Raw genomic sequence first — 23,625 nt, forward strand, 5'->3', positions numbered from 1 at the left:
TGGTACACAATAGGGAGTCACTGAAGGGTTCTGAGTGGAGGAATAACACAATCAAAGAGTATGCAGCAGGAAGATTAATTTGACAGCTGGTATGTAGGATGGATTGGAGCAGGAAGAGAGTGGAAGCTGAAAGACCAATTAAGAGGCTATTTCCCTGGGTGGAAATTAATGAAGGGGAAATGCAAGATGTTGCTTTCCTCTTCCTTTCATACTCAATAGTCAATGAATATTTTAAAGCACCAACTATGTGCGTGCTATATGCCTACTATGTGCTTGGGTAGGGACCAATGTACACAGTTGCTGTACTCTGTCAAGCATCAAGAATGCAAAAAAAGAGGCAAAACAAAATCCCTGCACTCCAAGAGCTCACAATCTAATGGATAATAAATGTCAACCAAGAGCTTTGTGGGGCCTGAGTAGGGAAAGCTTATTACTTCATCTGGGAAAGCTTCATAGTGGAAGTGGTATTGACCTAGATTTGGTAATAACAACAACAAACTAGCATTCCTTGAGATCTTTAAGATTGACAAAGCACATTGATCCTCCTAATAACCCTGGGAAGTTGGTGTTATAGTTGCCCCCATTTTAGAGATGAGGAAACTGAGACAGAGGTTAAGTAACTTGTCTAGGTTCATATAACTAGCAAATGTCTGAGGCTAGATTTGAACTCAGGTCTTCCTGACTCCAGACTCAACTCTCTACCAATGTATCACCTAGCTGCCTCTGGATGTGGTGGAAAGAATAGACCCAGAAATACCCAGGAAGCGTATTTAACAGATGCATTCCATTCTGATCTATTCTCTCCCATCAGTCCTTTTTCAATTCCAGAAGATGACTTCTCTACTGAGATATCTCAAGTGACCTCATTTCTGTTGATGGATTCCCAATTATAGCTATCATTCAGTCCTCTTGGAGGCTGTGGAAGTTGAGTTTCATTAATAAGTTTAGCCATTTTGATGCTACATTTTCTTAACTTTCTTGCTTATCTCTTACTAGTTGATCTTCTTGGCATCTTGCAGCATATTATCTTTTGATTCCTCACTGAACCATAGATTTCTGAGCTGGAAGAGACCATAAAGATCACCTACTCTATCCAATACCCTCATTTTCCAAGTGCAACAACTGAGGCTCAGAGAGGAGAAATGAGTTGCCCAAGGTGACATAGTTAGCCGATCTAGGAGAATGAATTCAGACCTCTGGACTCAGAGTTTGGTGTTCTTTCCACTCCATGCATGACAAGGGGGCAGGAAGAGATGCAGCTTCAGGAAAGCAGATATTTGTTAGATGATGGGGTTGTCTACCTTTGTAATATTTGTGCATTTTTGTCGAGTCCCGGAGGCAGTTACCACATTGCCAAGTTATACACATTTAGTGCTTTTCCATCTTTGAATCTACTCCTTGTAGCCTATTCTCTGAATCCTCTCTGTTTGGGGTATCTCATTACTAGGAAATTGCAGAGCCAGTGAAAAAAGGATTCCAGGAGAGATCAGCTTCCCCTAGAAAGGCACTGTTCTTGCCCTGCCCTGTCCTGCCCTGCCCTGCAGGACACAGGATCTAGATCAGGGAAGCTCCAAATTGCTCTGTCCATCTTTGCTCTCAGATCACATCCCAAATTGAGAGTTTTCTGACCATTCCCCATCATCTAGAGCTTCCTACTGGTCTTGCTGCACATGCTACCTTTGATCATGCCACCAGAAGATCAGCATTTGGATTTATTTTTCCCAGATGCATTAGCCTACATTTTTAACAAATTGAATATCATTTTGTTATTTTCTGCCCATGTTCCTAACCTCTCTGGGGCCTTTTATATTATTCCTCTGTCCTCACTGCTGTCTGAAATATCTCCCAATTTAGTATCATCTGTGAATTTAATTAACGTGCTGTTTTTTAAAAGATGAGCTCAAGTGTTATTAAAAAATATCCCTCCGTGGCCGCCTAATAAAGATATGTTTGTGCGATAGGGAAGAATAACTACCCTATTTCAAGTGGGGCTCTGACTTGTTAATTTATGATACTTTTAACTCTCTGTTTCTTCCTTCTTATGGCTCAGCTGTATTATCTCAAGTCGCAATTACCAAGGAAGAGGAAAAGTTTCATTAACTGCCGGTGCAGATAAGAATTTTATCTGTGGTTTTTAACTGGAAGCACAAGGGTGGTTGGTACAACTTCCTAATTCATACATTAGAAAAAGTACCAAGTCCTTATCCTTTGACTTCCACCTCCTTGAAACAAAGTGATGGGGACAAAGAGATGGACTGAAATAGGAGTCTAATCAGCCCAGGAGAGGGGAGGGGAGAAAGAAAAAAGAATTGTTTTTTCTTCTTCCTGGGTTTTTATAACAAAACCATATTTTAATAAAGTTAAATTCTTTGTTTTTTTTCTAATGTCATCAGAGCAATCAACAATGAATTCTGACTTTAGATGCTTTATTGTCTAAGAAGAGCTATAGCCAGGCGTCTTATTTTCATGCTCATTCTGCCCTTGGAAAGTTGCTACACAAAAGACCCTGTGGTACTAATGATAATATGTAGATTTGGAATGAGGACTGAATTTTTTTTAGCATTAGTATGTTTATCTCAAAAAGATAATTAACTGGTCTCTGTAACTATTCTTAGTACAGTGCCTGGAACATAATAGGTGCTTAATATACATTTATTGATTGATTGATTAGACTACTCCACCATGAACAAATAAAAAAAACACCTGAAAAATTAATCCCTCAGCGAAGAGATCCACAGTTTAGTAAAACAAACTGCCACTTTGGCTGAGTCTGAAAATCTATGTTTCATTCTGCATTGCAAGTTCTCAATCTCTCTGTTAGGAGACAAGTGATGTGTTTCATCTTTAGTTTTGGTCTCCTGGTTTATCATTACATTGATCAGAGTTTCAAAGTCTTTTACACTTGTTTTTCTCCATAAGGATATAATATAAGTAGTTCTCCTCACTCACTCATAGAGGTCTTCCAAATTTCCTTTGAAATTGTCCATTTCATCATTTCTTATAGCACAATAATATTCCATTTAATTCACTATGACACAATTTGTTTAGCTGTACCCCAGTAGGAGGATATCCCCTTAGTTTCCAGTTTTTGTCGACCATGAAAAGGGCAGCAATAAAGAATTTTGTATATACAAATCCTTTTCCTCTTTCTTTGATTTCTTTGGCTTATACACCTAGTAGTGCAGATATAGCACTGAACCTGGAGTCAGGAAGCCTTGAATTCAAATCCTAACTTCAGACAGTTACTACCTGTGTGACCCTGGGCAAGTCACCTAACCTCTGTTTTCATCAGTTTTGTCATCTATAAAAGGAGGATAATGATAATACCTACCTTCTAGGGTTGTTGTGACAACAAAATGAGATAATAATTGTAAAATGCTTAGTACAGTGTCTGGGACATAGTAAGTTCTACACAAATGTTAGCTATTATTATTATGGTGGTGGTATAACTAGGTATAAAGGTCATACACAGTTCAGTAACTTTTGGAGCATAATTCCAATTGGACAAGTTCCTAGTATGCTTATATTTCCAACCTTCCTTCCCATCACTCCCCATTACATGCAATGACTGAGTTAAGCTAGATTATTAATGGTTCCCCAGTCTTGTCCTGTCTCTCCAGCCTCTACACATTCATACAGGCCTTCCTCCGTCCTTGAAATGCAGACTTTCCTCTGACACGGCCATCACCCTGGTGTAGGCCTTCATCTCCTCATGCCTGAACTATTGAAATAACCTGCTGGTGGACCTGTCTACCTCAGGGCTCTCCCTGTTCCAGTTCCCCCACCCCCTGCCCCAGCTCTCAGTGATCTTCCTAAAACTCTAGTGGTTCCTTATCACCTAGGGGATCAAAGTTTAAACCCAGTTTCTCAAAGTCCTTCATAAAGTCATGCCTCCCTTCTTCACAACCTCCACAACCTTCCCAATTTTCTTATACTTTACACATCGACCCTCTATCCACTCTGCAGTCGGATGACACTGGCCTCCATAAAGACACTCCATCTCCCAGCTTCGGGTGGTTTCACTGGCTGTCCCTCATTCGTGGACTGTCCTTGCTCCTCATCTCCACCTCCTGCTCTCCTGGATTCCTCAGCTAAACTCCCACCTGCTTTTCCTGATCTCTCTCAGTTCTAGTGCCTTCCCTCTGTTCATTATTTCCAGCTTATCCTGTTTATAGTTTTATTTTTACCCAGTTGTTTGTATGCTGTCTTCTCCATCATGCTGGGAATCCCGCGAGAGTGGGGACTGTCTTTTTTTTTTTTTTTTTTAAGTGAGTCAATTGGGGTTAAGTGACTTGCCCAGGGTCACACAACTAGTAAGTGTTAAATGTCTGAGGCCGTATTTGAACTCAGGCACTCCTGACTCCAGGGCCAGTGCTCTATCCACTGTACCACGTAGCTGCCCCCCGGGGACTGTCTTTTACTTTTCTTTGTATCCCCAGTTCTTAGCACAGTGCTTGGCACATAGCAGGCACTTCATAATTGTTTGTTGACTGACTGATTGATTACCACCTACTTAAATCTTCCTCTACAATAAAGAGTCAGCTCAGGTAGCGTCTCCTCTATGAAGTCTTCTCTCCCCTCACTCCCCCCCATTGGAAGGCATTTCTTCCCCTCTCAGATTTTCCTAGAATATTGTTCCTATTCATATCCTAGCACAGTACCCTGCACATGATAGCCACTTAATAAATGAACTGATTCAGAGGATGGGATACTATGGCTGAACAACCCTGTCCCCAAACACATGATAGCTCTTCAAATACTTGAGGTATTCAGACAATCCATCACCAGCTTAAGTTTGAGTACAGAGTCCTCTTCCCATATTAGATGCTAGGATAATATACTTGGCTAAGTATACACATGCCCTGCTATCTAAAAACAAAACTTAGGTAACATCTTAAAACTAGTCAGTTATAAGTGAAAGATAAATGAGGAAGTGATCCCAGGCTTAGGATACTGTGATCTCAGTCTGTGAAGACATAGTGAGATGCTCCCTAGAATGGGCTCCTTTGTCCTATTATACGGAAAATTGTCTTTCATGTCTTTTGAGTGGACAACTAGGTGGTACAGTGGATAGAGTGCTGGGCCTGGAGTCAGGAAGACTTATCTTCTTGAGTTCAAATCTGGCCTCAGACACTTATTAGCTATGGGACCCTGTGCAAGTCACTTAATCCTGTTTGTCTCAGTTTTCTCATCTGTAAAATGAGCTGGAGAAGGAAATGGCAAACTACTTTAGTATTTTTGCCAAGAAAAATCCAAATGGGGTCACAAGGAGTCAGAAACGACTGAAACAAGTCTTTTGAGTATTACCTATATTTCATGGTGAAATATTCCAAATTTGAGGTAATGGAAGCAAATTGTGATAATTTTCTCAATTTCTATCCACTCTCCCAGTTCAATTAAAAACATTCATTAGGGGCAGCTAGGTGGCACAGTGGATAGAGTGACTGCCCTGGATTCAGGAGTACCTGAGTTCAAATCCGGCCTCAGACACTTCACACTTACTAGCTGTGTGACCCTGGGCAAGTCATTTAACTCCAATTGCCTCACAAAAAAACCAAACATTCATTAGGTGGCTAGTACATAAAAAGGAATATGCTGAAATTTAATTATACTGCATCAATAGCATTGTTCTGACCCACCAGTGTAGGAATTCTGTTAAAAATGGAAATGATGGTAGTCCATCATGCTGGCCTTTAGTGATCAGTGCATATGCAGGTGCTGACAAACCCTGCCCATGTATTCTAGAATGTGGCTGGCCATAGATATCTAGCTCCCTTATCTGCAATCTATAGACTCTACCCTCTTGTCATTCTTGAAACCTGGTAAATCAGTCCTCCAGTTCTATAGCTCTTCTCCACTTTAAGATCCATGAAAGCTTATTGATAACAGCCTAGCGATCTCATCTGCCAATTATTTCAGCACTCTCAGATGAAGAAAGGAAGGAAAGAAGCATTTATTAAGTGACGATTATATGCCAGGCTCTGCGTTAAGCACTTTACAAATATTATCTCATTTGATCCTCACAACAATCCCTATTGGTAAGTGCCATATTTTACTGTCGAGGAGTCTGAGGCAGACAGAGGTTAAGTGGTTTGTGTAGGGTCACACAGCCATTAAAAGTCTGACGTCAAACTTGGACTCAGATCATCCTGACTCAAGGCCTAGCAATATCTACTGTGCCATCTAGCTGCCTCAGATGTAGTTCATCCAGGGTTGGTGACTTGAACTCATTGGAGGAAGTTAGATATTGCCTGGATGTCATCTCACCTTTCTTGGGTTTTTACTCCCTGTTATACTCTTTTAACAAAGTATTTCTGGTCTAAATATTCTTCTTCTTGGAGTAGAGAACCAAAGCATTGAGTAGTTCAGTCTTCTTACTTTCCATCTACACCAGCAGCAGTCCAAGCTCTTCTTTGATCCTTTTCTTCTCTCCAACCTTGCTTTTTTTTTTCAGGGCAATAAGGGTTAAGTGACTTGCCCAGGGTCACACCGCTAGTAAGTGTCAAGTTTCTGAGTCCGGGTTTGAACTCAGGCCCTCCTGAATCCAAGACAGGTGCTTTATTCACTGTGCCACCCAGCTGCCCCCTCCAATTTTGCTTTAAAAATTCTTTTTGCTGTCCTTGGTGTTCATTGCCAACTTTAGCTCATTGTGGGCTTTAACACTCCTGAAACAATTCTTACACCACCATATAATTTGTTTTATTCATCTTCAGTTACTTAACCTTGCTTTTATATTCTGTGCACATCTTTTAAAAATCTGAATATACTAATGAGTTCCCTGTGCATCCATTTTTGGTCTCTTTAGACTAAGAGTTCTTAATCTGTATAGATTTTGAGGCGTTCATGGATGTGGATGGGAAAAATGAAATCTTTATTTCAATATCATTGATTTCCTTTGTAATCCTATGTATTTTATTTTTATGCATTTAAGACATTCTGGGCCAGAGTCCATGGACTTTACCAAACAGTCAAAAGGGTCCATGATACAGACAAGGTAAAAAACACCTCTGGACTACCTTTTTTGCCTTATTAAGATAATTATTGCACGTGTCTTCAGAATTTCATGCTGGAGAGGTTCCCATCCCTCCTGGGATGGCTTCCCTTATAAAATATGAGGCCACTGGAGCCCATCAATCATTCCTTTGATTCTTTTAACACCTATTCCCTCCAAATTTAGGGTATACCTTCCCTGATGGCAAATCTAGTGTGCTTGCCACTATGTCATCTGCTTATACAACCTCACTGGTTGTGAACCTGAGTGTGCTTTAGAAATAGGAGTCATTCTTACTATATTTATTCTATGGCATTATTTTGGGCCATCACTCAGAGCCTTTCCTGCCTGGCAGGAGGTGAAAGAGCTTTTGGTCTGTTAGCATAGCTTTGGAAATCCCAGGGTCATTCCCAGACCACCGTGAGGTATCAGAGGAAGATTCCAGTAGAGAATGCAAACCAGGTTATTTGCCAAAAGGCCCAAACCCCTCAATTCTGTTGGTGATTTCTACCCAGAAAGTGGTGTTGGCATTTTTGCAAGCCAGCCTCTGGGCCTGGGGAGAAATCAGCAGAGTGTCTGCAGTTTTTACAAATAACATGCTTCCCTTTGCCAGGATAGCTGTGCATATCTGGTGCCATTAGCCAGAGATTTGAAACAGCTTTGTTCCTAAATGGAGCTGGTATTCGACTTCAGCTAGCAGAAGTGTGTTTGGGTATGAATGGGTGAGGGGCTGGCAGAAACACAAGGAAATTGGGCTGAGAAATGAAACAAAGTGAGTCCTGTGGGACTAGAACCTACATCTTTACAGCCATTCCCTAAGCATCCTTCCAACACTATTCCCTATTCTGTTTAAACTGTGGGCACAAAGGCAGGCTGGAGTGGAAAGCAGGAGACCTAGACTCTAGTTTCATCTCTGCCACTAACTTTGGTCATGCTTCACCTCTCTGTCTTAGAGGTCATGTGGTCTATTGGAAAGAGTGCTGGGTTTACAAGGTTCAAATTTTGGATTTCATACTTACCCAATTTATGACTTTGGTCAAGTTACTTCTCATTTAGTCTCAATTATTTTCTCTGTAAAATGGGTATACTAATATTCTCATTATAGAATCATTATGAAGAAAATGGTTTATCTATCTTAAAGTGCTATATCAAAGGGAAGTATTATTATCTTGTCCAATCCCCTCATTTGTCACAGAAAGAAACTAGTTTAGTTTGGTTTAAATAGACTATGATCCAGATTTGATTTAGAGAATATTAATGATTTTGGCTTAAATTGGTCTAGAAAATATATAGCTGTTGTTTCAGTTTTAATTGGCTTACTGAGTAATTAAGTTGGTATAATTGCAAGGGGAAAACACTTAAATTCAAATTTTTTTTTTTGTGGGGCAATGAGGGTTAAGTGACTTGCCCAGGGTCATACAGCTAGTAAGTCTTAAGTGTCTGAGATTGGGTTTGAACTCAGGTCCTCCTGAATCCAGGGCTGGTGTTTTATTCACTGCACCACCTAGCTGCCTCCTGGTTTTTTTTTTAATCAAGAATTAAATAAATGTTGATACAGGAATTATCAAATTAGTCTAGTACCCCTCAGTCTGGAGGTCATGGATTAACATGAAAAAATGTGTAGTATAAAAAAGCAGGGGTAGTGAACATTTTTCTGTATGATAGCTTTTGAATAAAGATTTATTCTAAAGGATTCAGGAAAACCTGAGGTTGAGGGGTGAATGTCAAGGTCATTTAAAAAATTAATGTTTCTAAAATGTTTTTTAATGAAAAAAATTTTTTCCCTGGGCTAAATTTCCATTGCCATCCAGCACATTATATATCAAGGATTTTAAAAATTTCCCTCTTAGCAGCCTCCAAAATAGATTTGTCATTTTAAAGCAATTAGGGCACCAGGCTCAAGAACCTTGAGCCTAAATGGAATGTTTGTGTCATGTTGTGTCCCAGTTAGCTTTGCAATGTTGCTTTTCTGGGGCTTAGGCTCCTTACCAGAAAAGGGACATTAGCCAGCATGAGACATTAGCTTGCTTTAGCCAGTCAATCAGTCTGTCTGAGTAGTTGAAATACTGTGGTCCTTATCCTGGGCAAATGCTGTTCCAGTGCACTGCAGGGACTGAATAGGATCTGATCTCCCTGATTCTCTCCTCTTTATCTCATAACCAGCCTTTTTATCACACTTAGTATATTCCAAGAACTATGCTAAGTACTTTACAATCATCTAATTTTATCCTCTCAAACAACCCTGGGAGGTGGGTGTTATTATTCTTCCATTGTGCAGATGAGGCAAAAAGAGGCTAAGTGACTTGCCCAGGGTCCCACAAAGAGCAAGTGTCTGATGCCAGATTTGAATTCAGGAAGATGAGTCTTCCCAATGTCTAGGCTTGACACTTCAACTACTGATCCAACCATTTGCCATCCATGGCCCTGCAGCACACAGCTTGAGAAAGACCTCTACCTGATAATAAGAAGACCTAGGTTCTCTTTCTGTCTCTATCACCTACTATTTGACCCTGGGCAGGTCATTCTTGATCCTTGGGGGCCTTAGTTCCTCCCCAACTGCAAAGCAGACGATTGGATTCTATGGTCTGCAAACTCCACCCCTCCCTCACCGCCAACTTCCCCTACTGTGGATCCATGCTCAAAACCCTTTGATGACTTTCAAAGGAAATAAGTAATTAGATCTGGAAGTGAGACAAGAAGAAATTGAATGATTTTTTTTCCCCATAGGCTTAGTTCTTTTGGAAAGTTTGCAAACTAGATGGTGTCAATCCTGCCTAAAAAGTAGGTTGGTATCCCCCCTCCCCATACTAAAGACACTGGAAATTGTAGTGTCCTCCTCAAGGCTACTTCCCCAACTCAGCACTCACATTGCAGAGTACATCCCCAGTGGGATGAATTCTACCCCTTGGTTCTAGGTACTTTGTGGCTCTGTACTCCTAAAACTATAATTCACAAGCTACAGAGTACTTACTTCTCTCTAATAGCCAGCCAGTAGATGCGATTAACTCAAAGTAGCATGCTACAGCAAAAAAGATCTATGGGTTTGGGATCAGGAGATCTGGGTTCTAATTCTGATTGTCCTATTTGTGTGACCTTAGACAAGTTACTTTCCTTTTCTAGCCTAAGATGTATCACCTGTAAAATGAGGGGGCTGGACTAGGTGACCTCTTAGGTCTTTCACAGTCTTTTTTTTTTTTTTTTTTTTAGTGAGGCAATTGGGGTTAAGTGACTTGCCCAGGGTCACACAGCTAGTAAGTGTCAAGTGTCTGAGGCCGGATTTGAACTCAGGTACTCCTGACTCCAGGGCCGGTGCTCTATCCGCTGCGCCATCTAGCTGCCCCTTTCACAGTCTTAAAATCCATGATCCTATGAAAGTAAGGAATTTATGAAGATGGGATGGTAAGAACAGTAGCTACAAGACATCCCCTTCATAAAGCTGCATTGCACTCTGCCATAACTCCCCAGTGTTCGTGAGAAGAAAGGTCATTTACACAGAGAACACCGGTTTTTACTTTCTTTATTACATACATAGTTGTTTGCATGCTGTGTGCCCCATCAGACTGCAAGCTTCTTAAGAGCACAGACTTTTGTTTTTTTGCTTTTTCATGTGTCTTTAGTGCTTAGCACAGTGCCTGGCACATAGGAGTGCTTAATAAATTCTAGTTGATTATTTATTATTGCAAAAGCCTTTGACTCAATTCCACACTCCCAGCTGCTGAATACACCTACAAAATGTTAATGTATATAAATTGACCAAAGTATAGTGAGAACATTACAGTATTCTACATGGAAAACTGTTTTTCGTTTAAAACATACCACCAACACAATGTCACAAACAATTGATGTAAAACTTGGCATCTTCCAGGTAAACAATCTAAGCCCCTTGTTTTTCTCCCTAGCTTTAAACCCATGATCATTTCTCTTAATTAGAATTAAGTATGGCTTCCAAGTTAAATAGGGAGTTCTACCAAAATATCTTATTAATTACTTCCATGAACAATATTAAATTATGTGGCTCCATTAAAAAAAACCAAACCATTAAATTGCTCCTCAATCTCTTGGACTCTCTATCCAGTGATATCAAATGTCATGCCCCAAAGGAAAGGGAAGTAGTATTTATATAGCACCTACTAAGTGCCTAAGTGCTTTTTTTACAAATATCTCATTTGGACTCAATAAATGTAAAATTCTTAATGTAGGCCAAAAAAAAAAGGCAGAAGTTTTTGAGCTTGAATTTGGGTGTCAGATTGAATCAAAAGATGAAGGAGATACATATATCTTGTTTTTTTTCTCCAAGCAAGCTGCACCATGGAATAAATCTATAAAAGAAAAATCTGCAGTTGTATATGTTCTGAGACTTAATGGCATCCTCAAATCAAAGCTTAATTGTAATGACATGTTTGAGGCATTAACAACTACACAATATCATTCCTAACATGCACTCTTGGAACCGCTAAGTGGACTATAATAGATTTGGAAAGCATCCTAAAAAAAACATACTGTATGAATGAAGCAAAGGTCCCATCATCCTAAGGCAATCATGGGAAGGTTAATACTTCCTGGTCAGAAAGAAGGAGGATTGTTAGATATTTTCAGAGTGCATGAAAAACAGGCCAATACTTCAATGAGCAATAGTAATGGCTTCCAATAGGTACATGCTTTTTGATTTGTCAGATGTAACTGAAAATTGTTTGCCTCCAGATAGACCTTATGAAATGACTAAGATCCAAGAGGGGAATCAAAAGGCCCTCCGTGGACGGCATCCACACAAGTTCAACCAGCAATATGCTAACAAAGAAGCACTGAGAAATAGCTGGGTCATGTGGATTCTAAAAATAGAAACAAAGGGGTTTATGATGGCCACTCAGGACCAGGTCATTGCCAACAGAAATTACAGATTTGTTACCCTTAAGTAGACTGGACTTATTAATCAATGCAGATAATGCAAAGAAAGGGTAGAAAGTGCAGCATATCACCTCAAGCTGCAACAATTTAGCATTTACCACATACCTAGCAAAACAGAACCTAGTGCTTATAATCTTCTCCAAGGGACAAGTATGTGGCATAATGGATAGAGTGCCAGGTCTTATGTCAGGAAACCTCATCTTCCTGAAGTAAAATCTGGCCTCAGACAGTTACTAGCTGTGTGACTCTGGGCAAGTCACTTAACCCTGTTTGCCTCAGTTTCCTCATCTATAGAATGAATTTGAGAAAGAAATGCAAAACAATTCTAGTATCTTTGCCAGGAAAACTCCAAATGGGGTCACAAAGAGTCAGACACAACTGAAATGACTGAAAAACAACAATCCTTCCCAAAGTGGTAAACAATAAATCCCCATACTACAATATAGGCCTTAGAATCTCCTGGTGTATTCAACAAACAAACTGTATTGGAACCATTCGATTGTAAGAATCCATTAGATTGTCTTCTCCTTGAGGGCAGGAATTGTCTTTTCCATCTTTTTGTATCCCCAGCACTTAGTATAGTGCTTGGCACATAATAGGCACTTAATAGGTACTTGACGTTTATCACAGACAGAATTGTTGCCCACAAGTGCTTGTATATAGCATTAATTCATAAAAATTTAAGAACATTTTAGATAAATGGCACAACAATATGTACTCATAATCTCCAAGCTGCATGGAATAAAACATGCTTCTGCTACTGGAATGTCCCAAAGATGTTTTAGTGAGCCTAAAGAAGATAAGCGTATAGCCAAACACTTATATTTAATTACAAAAGGCAGTTATTTTATAGAACTGTGCTACAGTCAGCAGAACATTATGAAAAAAATGATATGATAGTGATTTGTCCCAGGACCCTTTCTATCTGAACATCATAAAAAATGAGGAAAGAGGGGCAGCTAGGTGGCACAGTGGATAGAGCACCAACCCTGGAGTCAGGAGGACCTGAGTTCAAATCCGGCCTCAGACACTTAACACTTACTAGCTGTGTGACCTTGGGCAAGTCACTTAACCCCAATTGCCTCACTTAAAAAAAAATGAGGAAAGAAATAATGACAAGCATAGTGATGCTACTGCTACTGCTACTGCTGAAGTTGTCCTTCTTGCTTTCTCCACAATCCCTTGGATTTCCTTTGTCACATACAGTCTATGACTACTCTTCTTAGTAGTATCTATGTCATTCTGTGGCCTCCCTTTGCGCCTCATTTACCTCTGCACTATTATACCAGTGGTGTCAAACCCAAATAGAGATGATCTCTACAGACTTAGGAAACCATGAATCAATATTATCCTTATTGTATTGTATTTTTATTTATTTTGTTTAATGGTTTCCAATTCCATTTTAATCTGGTTGTGCCTCTGCTTGGCACCTCTGCTGTATACTATATGGTATAAATCTGTAGGGCCTGTGTTGTCCCCAAGTCCTGATTTTGGTTTGAGGCAGAGGGGAGTAGCTCTCCTACAATCACTTAAGGTGAGGATCTAATCACTTATCTTTTTTTTATTTTAAGCATGATGATTTCAACTTTAAGCTTATACATAACCTGGTTGTTGTTGTTGTCATTTCAGTCCTGTCTGACTCTTTGTGACTCCACTTTTTTGTTTGTTTGTTTGTTTTTATTTATTTATTTTTGGGGGGGCAAAAATACTGGAGTAGTTTGTCATTTCCTTCTCCATCTCATTTTACAGATGAGGAAACAGAGGAAAACAAGTTTAAGTGACTTACCCAGGGTCACATAGTTAGCAAGTGTCTGAGGCTGGATTTGAACTCATGAAGATGAATTTTCCTGACTCCAATACCAGTGCTCTATCCACTGTGCCACCTAACTGCCCTCACCACCTGCTATTGCCATTCACTTATAGTCTACAAATCACCAAATAACCATCATTAACTCAATCATTTTACTAATTATTCCTAATGATCTTAACAACAGCCTCACAAGCTAAAGAGAACAGTTTGGATCTATCATTTCATTAGGCCGGGAAGTCCTGAATGAGGAAGCTCCCTCTACCAGTGCAAGTCAGCACTTCCTCTACCATTTATAAATCTTAGAATTGCCTAGGTTATTAAGAGATTAAGTGACCTGCCAAAGGGCTTACACTACCAGAATGTGTCAGAGGTAGAATATGAGCCCAGGTCTCTCCAACTCTGAGACCAGTTCTCTATCAACTTGAGTTCCTTTGAAATAAAATATGAAATATTGCTGCCTGGTGGTCACTACTTAGAGTTTTTCATCCAAAGCCTCAGAGGCAGCTATGTAGCACCAGAGTAAGAAAAGACCTGAGTTTTAATCCTGCCTCAGACGCTTACTTAGTTGTGTGACCCTCACCAAATCATTCAAGCTTTCTCTGGCTAGACTAATTTGATAATTCCTGTATCACCATTTATTTAATTCTTGATTAAAAAAAACCAGGAGGCGGCTAGGTGGTGCAGTGGATAAAACACCAGCCCTGGATTCAGGAGGACCTGAGTTCAAACCCAACCTCAGACACTTAAGACTTACTAGCTGTGTGACCCTGGGCAAGATGTGACAAGTATCACGATCCCTGTCTTATAGATGTGGAGACTAATAGTCAGAGTGAAGTGAGTTGGTTTACACGTAATAAATATCAGAAGTAGGATTCAAACTCTGGTTGTTCTTGACTCCAAGTTGAATGTGTTTTCTGCTCTCTCTCTCTTCTCTTGACATATGGAAATATTGTACCTACTGAAAACCTTGAGCAAGTTCCTTCCCTTCTCTTGTTCTCAGTTTCTCCATTTGTACAGTGGAACGATAGGGATAGGGTTGGACTAGAAGATCTCTGGGGTTCCTTCTAACTCTCAGGCACTCTTAAGTTTCTAAGGCTGTCCAGCCCTGGAGGACCCGAGTTCAAATCCAACCTCAGATACTTACTACTTGTGTGACCCTGGGCAAGTCACTTAGCCATTACCTCCAAGACAAACCAAATCAAACCAAAAAAGATTAAAAGATTCCAATGCCCAATGCTGATTCTAAATTGTGTTGGCAATTGAAGCCCTCCCCATGGTCTGTAAATGAAGCAGTTGGGGAGGAATGTCCTGAAATGAATTTTTCCCAAGATGAATGAATTTCCACTAGAACAGATACCCCTGTTCTGAGTGTGTTTTAATGTGTTAACAACTTGGAAACACTAGGAGTCCTTAAAAAATGCAAAACCCAAATAGCCTTTGTTTTCCCTTTTGATGAATCACCTCTTTGTTTTGCTCTCTCTGGAGAAGAGCTTTGCCAACAATAACCTCTGCCATAGACAATGCATGTGGTCTTAACAGGGAGATGTAACTGTCCCCCAATTGATCCAAAAATCCATGAAACCCGTCTTTCCTTTAATTCTTCACCAGCCAAAAATAATTTGGCCATTAAGTGAGGAAGGACTTAGAAATATCTGTCTGTTGACTAAGGAAGGATCCAGGAATTATATAACCAGTCTCCTGAGAGTTTCCAAATGCTCTTTAAAGGGCAGCAAACCTCTCTGGGCCAAAGAGGAGAAGCAGAGGTTCTCTTGCCTTCACATAAAACTCCCTAGGGATTTAGCACTTTGATGATCTCCAGATTATCTGCCCCAAGGAAAGGGAGAGTAAAAGTTCTGGGGAGGGGGAAAAGAGGTAGGGCAGGGAAGGGGAGTGGTTATAGATGGGTGGACAGAAGGAGGAGGTCAACAATCATATTTTTAGTAGCAGATTTCATCTAACTATATCAGTAGAAAGAGCATTGGACTCTCTCAGTCTAGATTCTCTGCCCCTAACTTGACACATGATTTGGGAGCAAATCTTGATACTTCTGTAGGCTGGAGGGCTAATAATGATTGTTAATATCCCTTCTGGCTCTTATATGTTCTCAGGCTCCTTTTAGCTCTGATATTCTAAGTTCTCTTTTAGTGCTAATATTCTATGTGATATGGGTCTAGGATAACTCTCCTTTGAGAAGCACCAGGGGACAGAGATAACTCCAGAAGCCAGGACTACCACCCCATTCAAGCTGTCCCCACCCCAAAGGGAACTTTCCATAGTCAAGTGATCACCCCATCCATCCCCTGCCCCCACCATCCATCCTCTATAAAAGCTTTGGCTTTTATTCTGTTGGATGAGCAAGATGTGTCTAAGATACCTCCTCCCCTTGAGGGAAGTCAAAGACTTCCCTCTTGATCACTTTCTCTAAAATGCCTAAATAAAAGACTATTTTATTCTAAGTGGACTGTGTGCTAGAAGGTGTAATTTTTTAAAAAGGAATATCTAAGGGCCCCTTCCATCAATTTTCCCCATGACATTTTTATGTTCTAAAGCCCCTCCAGCCTTAATTTTCTATGTTCTAAGATCCCACAGAGCCCTGACCTTCTGTGTCTGAAGTCTCTTCCAGCTGACATTCTATGTTCTAAGGTTCTTGCTTGGTCAAACATTCTATAATAATAGTTGGTAATTATATAAGGCTTTAAGGTTTCCAAGGTACTCTCAATCTCTCTCCCTCTCTCTCTCCCTCCATCATCTTTCTCTCTCTCTTTCTCTCTCTCTCCTTTCTATCTTTTCTCTCTTCTTTTTCCCTTCCCTCCCTCCCCTTTCTCATATATGTATGTGTATATATATATATATATACATATGTACATATATACTCATTTGATTCTCACAACAACCCTATAAAGGCAATGATCAGAACGATATTCCATCAACACCAATACCACAGGCATTACCTCTGTTTTATAGATGAGGAAACAGTTTAAAAAAGACAAGTGTTTACTCATGTTAGTGAGCCTCAGAGGCAGGGTTTGAATGCAATTTTCTCCCAACTCTATGTCTGGTGCTCTTTCTTCTATACCATGATCCATCTCCTCTGTTCTATGTTTCTTTCCTTTCCTTCTCACCTGCCCTAATTTGAGTCATTGTTTTGTGTCTTGGGTCTTGTGACTGTGCTGACTGAATGTCTGGGACACCTGAATATCAGTCTCCTGGGAGGAAGTAGGATCTTTATACAGGCAGCGATCTTGAACTAGTTCTCTCCTTGTTCTGGCTAATGAGATAGTCAGTACTAAGAGTCTAGAAGCAAATGGGTGTTGGCCAACATAAGGAGCATCTTCCTTCATATTAAACGTCTTTTTCCAGATACAGAGGAATGAATAGGTGACTTGGCTCAATCAGAACAAGTTATTACTCACTCTTTGGGTAAGTGTTGTGGCAACATGCAGTGATGATGAATTGCTGGGGGAGTTGTGTGTGTGTGTGTGTTAGAATCTAAACTGATGTGAATCAGTAATGATACTTCATTGATACTTCAAATGAACTATGATTTCATTGCTGTGGGTATTTCATAACACAGATTGAAATCTCTTCTTACCTTCCTAGACTGTCTAAGCCAGCTGCTGTAGTGAGAAAATGCTTATTTCCTGGTGACTGAATTTCTCATGGTGACCCTGCATACACTCGAAACTCTGCTGATCCTTGGGTAACAGGCCTACACTTGAAGCTTTTCTAGCTTGGTAAAATCTGCTAGAGCTTGTACTTCACTATTATAGTCCTTAAGAGCCCTGGGTCACTCACATACCACAGTGAGACTAGGATAGAGATCAGTAATGATAGCAGTCAGTGCCTGGAGGGATGCTCTGTCTACTTACCAGACTCTTTCTTGGTAAGGAGAGCTGAATGCTTGCAAGTCTATGCTTATCTAGGCAGCTGTGTCCTCCATACCACATGGGAGTGAAGAGGCACTCAGGCAGAACTTTAATGTCTTTATGGTTCTTGGAGAACTCGGGCTATGGTTCTGTCTCCAGTTCTGTCCTTTTTAGGTAGTAGCTATTTATCTTGTTATCTCAGAAGGCGTACATGGTCAGTATGAATCTAATACAGGTAGAATCTGAACTCAAGGTCCTACCCATTAAGAGACTCTACTTTCTTCTCTGCTTCATTTTCCATTCAGTAGACCCCTGTCAAGTGAACATGATAAAATGGCATGACCTTACCAAGCTTGGTTCAACATACACATTTTCTTTACTCATGAGCCCCAAATAAAAAGAAAATGAAGTAAATATATGCAAAATTATTGCATAGGCAACATACCTTTCCCCTTCTTTTAAAAATTATTTTTAAATGAACAAAACCAGATTTTTTCGCTCTCTTCTTCTCTACCCCCTCCCCATTGTATAATCAGGCAAAACACATTCCTGCATTGGCCATGTTCAAAAAAAGTCTATAACTCATTCTGTGTACTGAGTTTATGACTTTTCCACTGGGAGGTGGATGGCATGCTTCATCATTGATTCTTTGGAATCATTGCTTCCTCATCACAACACCTGCAACCTTTCCCAGATGTCTGTAGACATACGCTAAACCTAGGCAATGCTACAGTTTAGTTGGTTTAGACTTAGTGTCCCATCAGCATTTCAGCAAAATTCCTCAAAGCTGTTCCACTTAGTGTATCCAGGAGATGCCATGTTGGAGAGTCAGTCGAGGCAACTTGATTCAGAGTGACTTGTTGATCTCCCCCTTAAGGGCCACTACCAGCCATCTGGCTTCAGATCATGATCCCCTCCAATCATCCATATGCTTTAGGGTTTACTTGCTTAAAAGCCAGTTTCATTGTATTTTAGCTCACAGTTATCTATACCAGGGGGTACTGCAGACTGGGGTCCCCATATGGTAGTGGGCCATACCTCTTCATTCTGTCAAGGGGCTGGGGGAAAACATGTTTAAGTGCCCTAGTGCCATTGCCCCACTTTTTTCTCTTTATTCTTGAAGAACCCTATAGGCTATGTCATTTCTACTCATTCTGCATTCTCTTGGCTTTGTAGGCATGCCCACTTTCAGAAGTTTTTATGGGTCTAGTTCACTCATGGCTCAATTCTTCTGCCACCATTGGAACAGAATGAGGAATGGGTTATATATACAATTCTAATTCTCAGAGGGAGCTAGTGCTGAGCTAGGAGGGAGGTAGACCCTAAGTTTAAAACCTATATCAAACTACCTATCTTTGTGAGCATGAGCAAGTCCCTAAATCCTTCTAAGACTCAGTTTCCTCTTTTGTAAAACTGGAATAATTATAGTACCCATTTCACAGATTTGTTGTGAGGACCAAAAGAGCTCACCTTGAAAGGCTAAATAAATATAAATTACTATGATTATTTCTCTCCGAAGCACTGTACCCTATATTTCTCCATATCTCTTTCTAAACCCAGCACAGGGCTCTGAAAGAAACCCAGTAAATATTTGTTTACTGATTTATTGATTTTATCCTTTCCATTCCCACTGATTGTTTCTCTGCAGGGTAATTATTCCCCCAAACCACTGAAGATGTGATTACCACTGGTCACAGATAGTCTAGGTGGAGGCTACTGACAAATTGTTCTAATACTGATCCTAAGACTGAACCTGATAGTGGCTTGAAGTTGATTGCGTGTGAATCATTAGTCCATGTTAATTTTCCACTCAGTTCATCTTCATATCTATTTTGTGGTCTTCCTGCTATAAACTGACATTCAAATTCCTTAGTCTGGCATTCAAGGCCTTCCACAGGAAAGGCTGCCTTCCCTTTCTATACTTAAGTCCTACAGCTCTTCAGTTTCAACCAATGACTTGCTTGTACACGCTACACTTGGCTACCTCTCTGTTTCTACTCACACTGTTCCTTATGCCTGGAATGCCCTTCATTTCCCCACCTGATGAAATCCTACCCATGCTTCAGATATCATCTCAAATGCCATTTGAGGCCAAGGATTTTTCTTTCTTGGTCCATCACTGAACACAGTGCTTTGTAGCAAAATGCCTACTTGAATATTTGTTGAGGAGAACAGCCAAGAAGGCATAGGAGGAAAACTCCCACAAAAATCTAAGAAGAGCTTCATACCAAGAAGTGATTGGGAAATCCAAGGAGAAACTACAGTAAACAATCTTTCCAGTCCCCGACCAAATATTCACTCCATAGGCAAGTGATCAGGGCAAGATCTGTGGAACCAGGGGTGGGCCAGGATCACAGACCCAGATACCAGCCTAAGAAGAGGGCCAAAGTGCTGTTGTTCTGACCCTGGAATGGAGATCAGGTATGTAGTCCCTGGTTCAAAACAGGTCTTCAGCAGTGTACCTCTGACCCAGAGAGGTATCACAGACTTAGGCCCCTGGCTAAGAATAGGGTTACAGCACAATCTCTCTGACTCCCGAGCAGGGATTGCAGATTTGGCCCAGGCTCAGAGCCCAGAATTAGAGAAGTAGGAGCTCAGATAAGATAAGACCATGACCAAGCAAGGCCCCTTCAGTCATGCCAGGAGTGTACAAAGGCCCAGTCTTGGAGGTAAGACTGAAAGAATGACCAAATAGAGAGCTATTATGATGCCAGAACTGTTATCATGCCAAGAGAGTTATTATGATACCCAAGATACAAAGCCAGAAGAAGAGAACAACTGAAAAATATCTCAAAGTGAAACAGTTTGGCTACAAGATCAGTTAGAATTTCTAGAAGAAGTGAAGCAAGACATGAAGTTAAAAATGATAGTATATTTTGTTTTTGTTTTTTGTTTTTTGAGGTTTTCTCCCTTTTGTTCTGTTTCTTCTTTCACAACATGACTAATGCAGAAATATGTTTGATGTGATTGTACATATATAAACTATATCAGATTGCTTTCTGTATTGAGGAGGGGGAGGAAAGGGAGGGAGGGAGAAAAATTTGGAAATAAAATCTCATGAAAACAAACATTTAAAACTATCTTTACATGCAACTGGAAAATAATTAAATACTTCTATGATTTAAAAAATGATATGAAATTGCTAGAGTGAGGAATTGGAAAAGAAATGAGAGTTATGGAAGAAATACTTGAAAAAAGAATTACCAGTTTAGAACAAAAGTAAGAAAACCTTACCCAAGTAACAGGTGCCTCAAAAATTAGAGAGCACCAAACTGAAGCTAATGGCTCCAGGAAATAATAATAATAATAATAATAATAATAATATATGTATAAGTATATTTATGCATATATATTTTTTACATAGGCTACCTTTTCTCCTTTATTCAGCAGTGTGCTGGTAAATATTTAACAATCGCCTTACATGGTGGAGGAGAAGGAGAATATATGCAGGTCACACTTTTAAGCTTAAACTGCATTAACATTTTCTCCATCACTTTCTTCAACTTAGACAATCAATGAAACAATAAATCAAGCCCTGATTTGTAGCATTTGCTGATTTCCCAAGGTGTACATGTTCACACTGAAAATATAACAGCTTGGCTGAAGCTGGCTCCAGCATACTCTTATTCATCAGTACTTCTGATAACATCCTGCTTATCATTTCTTCCACAGTTAGTATTGCTAACTGTATTTCTCTCCATCCTATTCCCTCCCCTTAATATTTACTCTATTTTCTATCTTCTTTCACCCTATCCCCTGCCCCCTTCCCAAATCTGCTCTCCCTTCCTTCATCTCTCTCCCCTTATCCCCTTTCCCTCCCACTTTCCAATAGGGCAAGATATATTACTATACCCACTTGAGTGTGTATGTTATTTCCTTTTTGAGCCAATTCTGATGAGAGTAAAGCTCACTCACTCCCCTGCTCCTTCCCCATCTTCCCCTCCACTCCACAAGCTTTTTCTTGATTCTTTGATGTGAGCTACTTTACCCCATTCCACCTCTACTTTTCCCTTTCTTCAAGTGCATTCCCCTCACCCCTTAATTTTATTTTAAAGATGTTATCATGGGACAGCCAGGTGACACAGTAGACAAAGCACCAGCCCTGAACCCAGGGGGCCCTGAGCCCAAATCTGGCCCCAGACACAAACCACCCAACCCTGCATGCTCCACAAAAAAGGATAAACAAAAAATAATTGTTTTACAGATATCATCACTTCATATTCAATTCACACCTGTGCCCTCTGTCTAAGTATATTCCTTTCAGCTGCCCTAATACTGAGAAAGTTCTTATGAGTTAGAAGTATCATTTTCCCATGTAGGAATGTAAACAGTTTAACATTTTAACATCTCTCATGATTTCTGTTTCCTGTTTACCCTTTTATACTTCTTTAGGGTTTTGTATTTGAAACTCAAATTTTCTATTCAGTTCAGGTCTTTTCATCACAAATACCTTAAAATCCTCTTTTTCATTGAAGTCCCATCACTGCCCCGCTCCCTCTGAAAGATTATACTCAATTTTATTGGGTGGGTGATTCTTGGTTGTAATACCAGTTCCTTTACCCTCTGGAATATCATATTCCATGCCCTATGATCCTTTAATGTAGAAGCTGCTAGATTTTGTGTTATCCTGACTGTAACTCCAAAGTACTCGAATTGTTTCTTTCTAGCTGCTTGCAATATTTTCTCCTTGATGTGGGAGCTCTGGAATTTTGCTATAATATTCCTGGACATTTTCTTTTTAGGATCTCTTTCAGGAGGTGAACAGTAGATTCTTTCCATTTCTATTTTACCTTCTATTTCTAGAATATCAAGACAATTTTCTCTGGCAATATCTTAGAAGATGATATCAAAACTCTATTTTTGATCATGGTTTTCAAATTATCTCTCCTGGATATGGTTAGCTATTTTCCCAAAGAGATATTTCACATTGCCCTCTATTTTTTATTCATTTGGATTTGCTTTATTGTGCCTTAATTTCTCATAAAATCATTAGCTTCTATTTGCTCAGTCCTAATTCTTAAACAATGATTTTCTTCAGGGAGCGTTTGTACCTCCTTTTCCATTTGGCCAATTTGGCTTTTCAAGGTGTTGCCTTTTTTTTCATGACCCTTCTGCATCACTCATATCTCTTTCCATTTTTCCCTCTACCTCTCTTACTTTAACTTCAGAGTTCTTTTTGAGAGCTTCTATGGCCTGAGGCCAATTTATATTTTTCTTGGAAGCTTTGGATGTAGGAGCTTTGACTTTTCTTCTGAGGGTGTATTTTGATCTGCCTTGTCACCAAAGAAACTTTTGATGGTCTGCATCTTTTTTCTGCCTGCTTATTATCCTAGACTATTTCTTGGCTTTTAATTCTTTCTTAAAGTGGGGCACTGCTTCCAGAACACACTGTCCTAAGTGTCAGGGCATTCCAGGTGGTACAATTTAAGGAGAGGCTCATTCTCAACTTGCCTGGCCTGTAAGTAACCATGGACCTGCTTGCTCTTTAACCCAGAAACAGAAATCTGGTTTACTATGGTCAAAAACTTGGCATGCCTGTGCTCCTCCCCCACTGGGCCGCTGCCCCTCAAGTCTGCTTCCTGGGCAACACAACAATAGTCTACCTCAGTTCCAGCAGAGGTCCCTGCTATCACCCCCTGGCCAACCACTGGCCCTCCTCACTGGTCCATGAGCTGAGTTCCAGAAGTAGCTGCTGACACTGGTGATTCTGAGGCTCTGGAGGTGCAGCCTGCCTGGGGCTGGATCTGTGCAACAAAGCTGTGCTCCCCTCTCAGCCTGGTACAGCAGATCTTCCCTGCTGTCCTTTTAAGCCATATTTGGCTGGAAAATGATCTCATTCTGTTCTTTTGTGGGTTCTGCTACTGCAGGAATTGTCTCATGCCATTATTTGGAGGTATGTGAATGGATCATAGGAAGCTCTAAAAGTTATAGCTTTTCCTCTGCCATCTAGACCCTGTCCCCCAAATATATATATATATATGAAATATTAAAAGGAAAGAAACACCTATTTACATGATAATTTTATGACATATTTAAATTAAATAGCAAGTTGT

This window comes from Dromiciops gliroides, chromosome 2, assembly GCF_019393635.1.
Source record: "Dromiciops gliroides isolate mDroGli1 chromosome 2, mDroGli1.pri, whole genome shotgun sequence".
NCBI classification, from domain to species: Eukaryota; Metazoa; Chordata; class Mammalia; order Microbiotheria; family Microbiotheriidae; genus Dromiciops; species Dromiciops gliroides.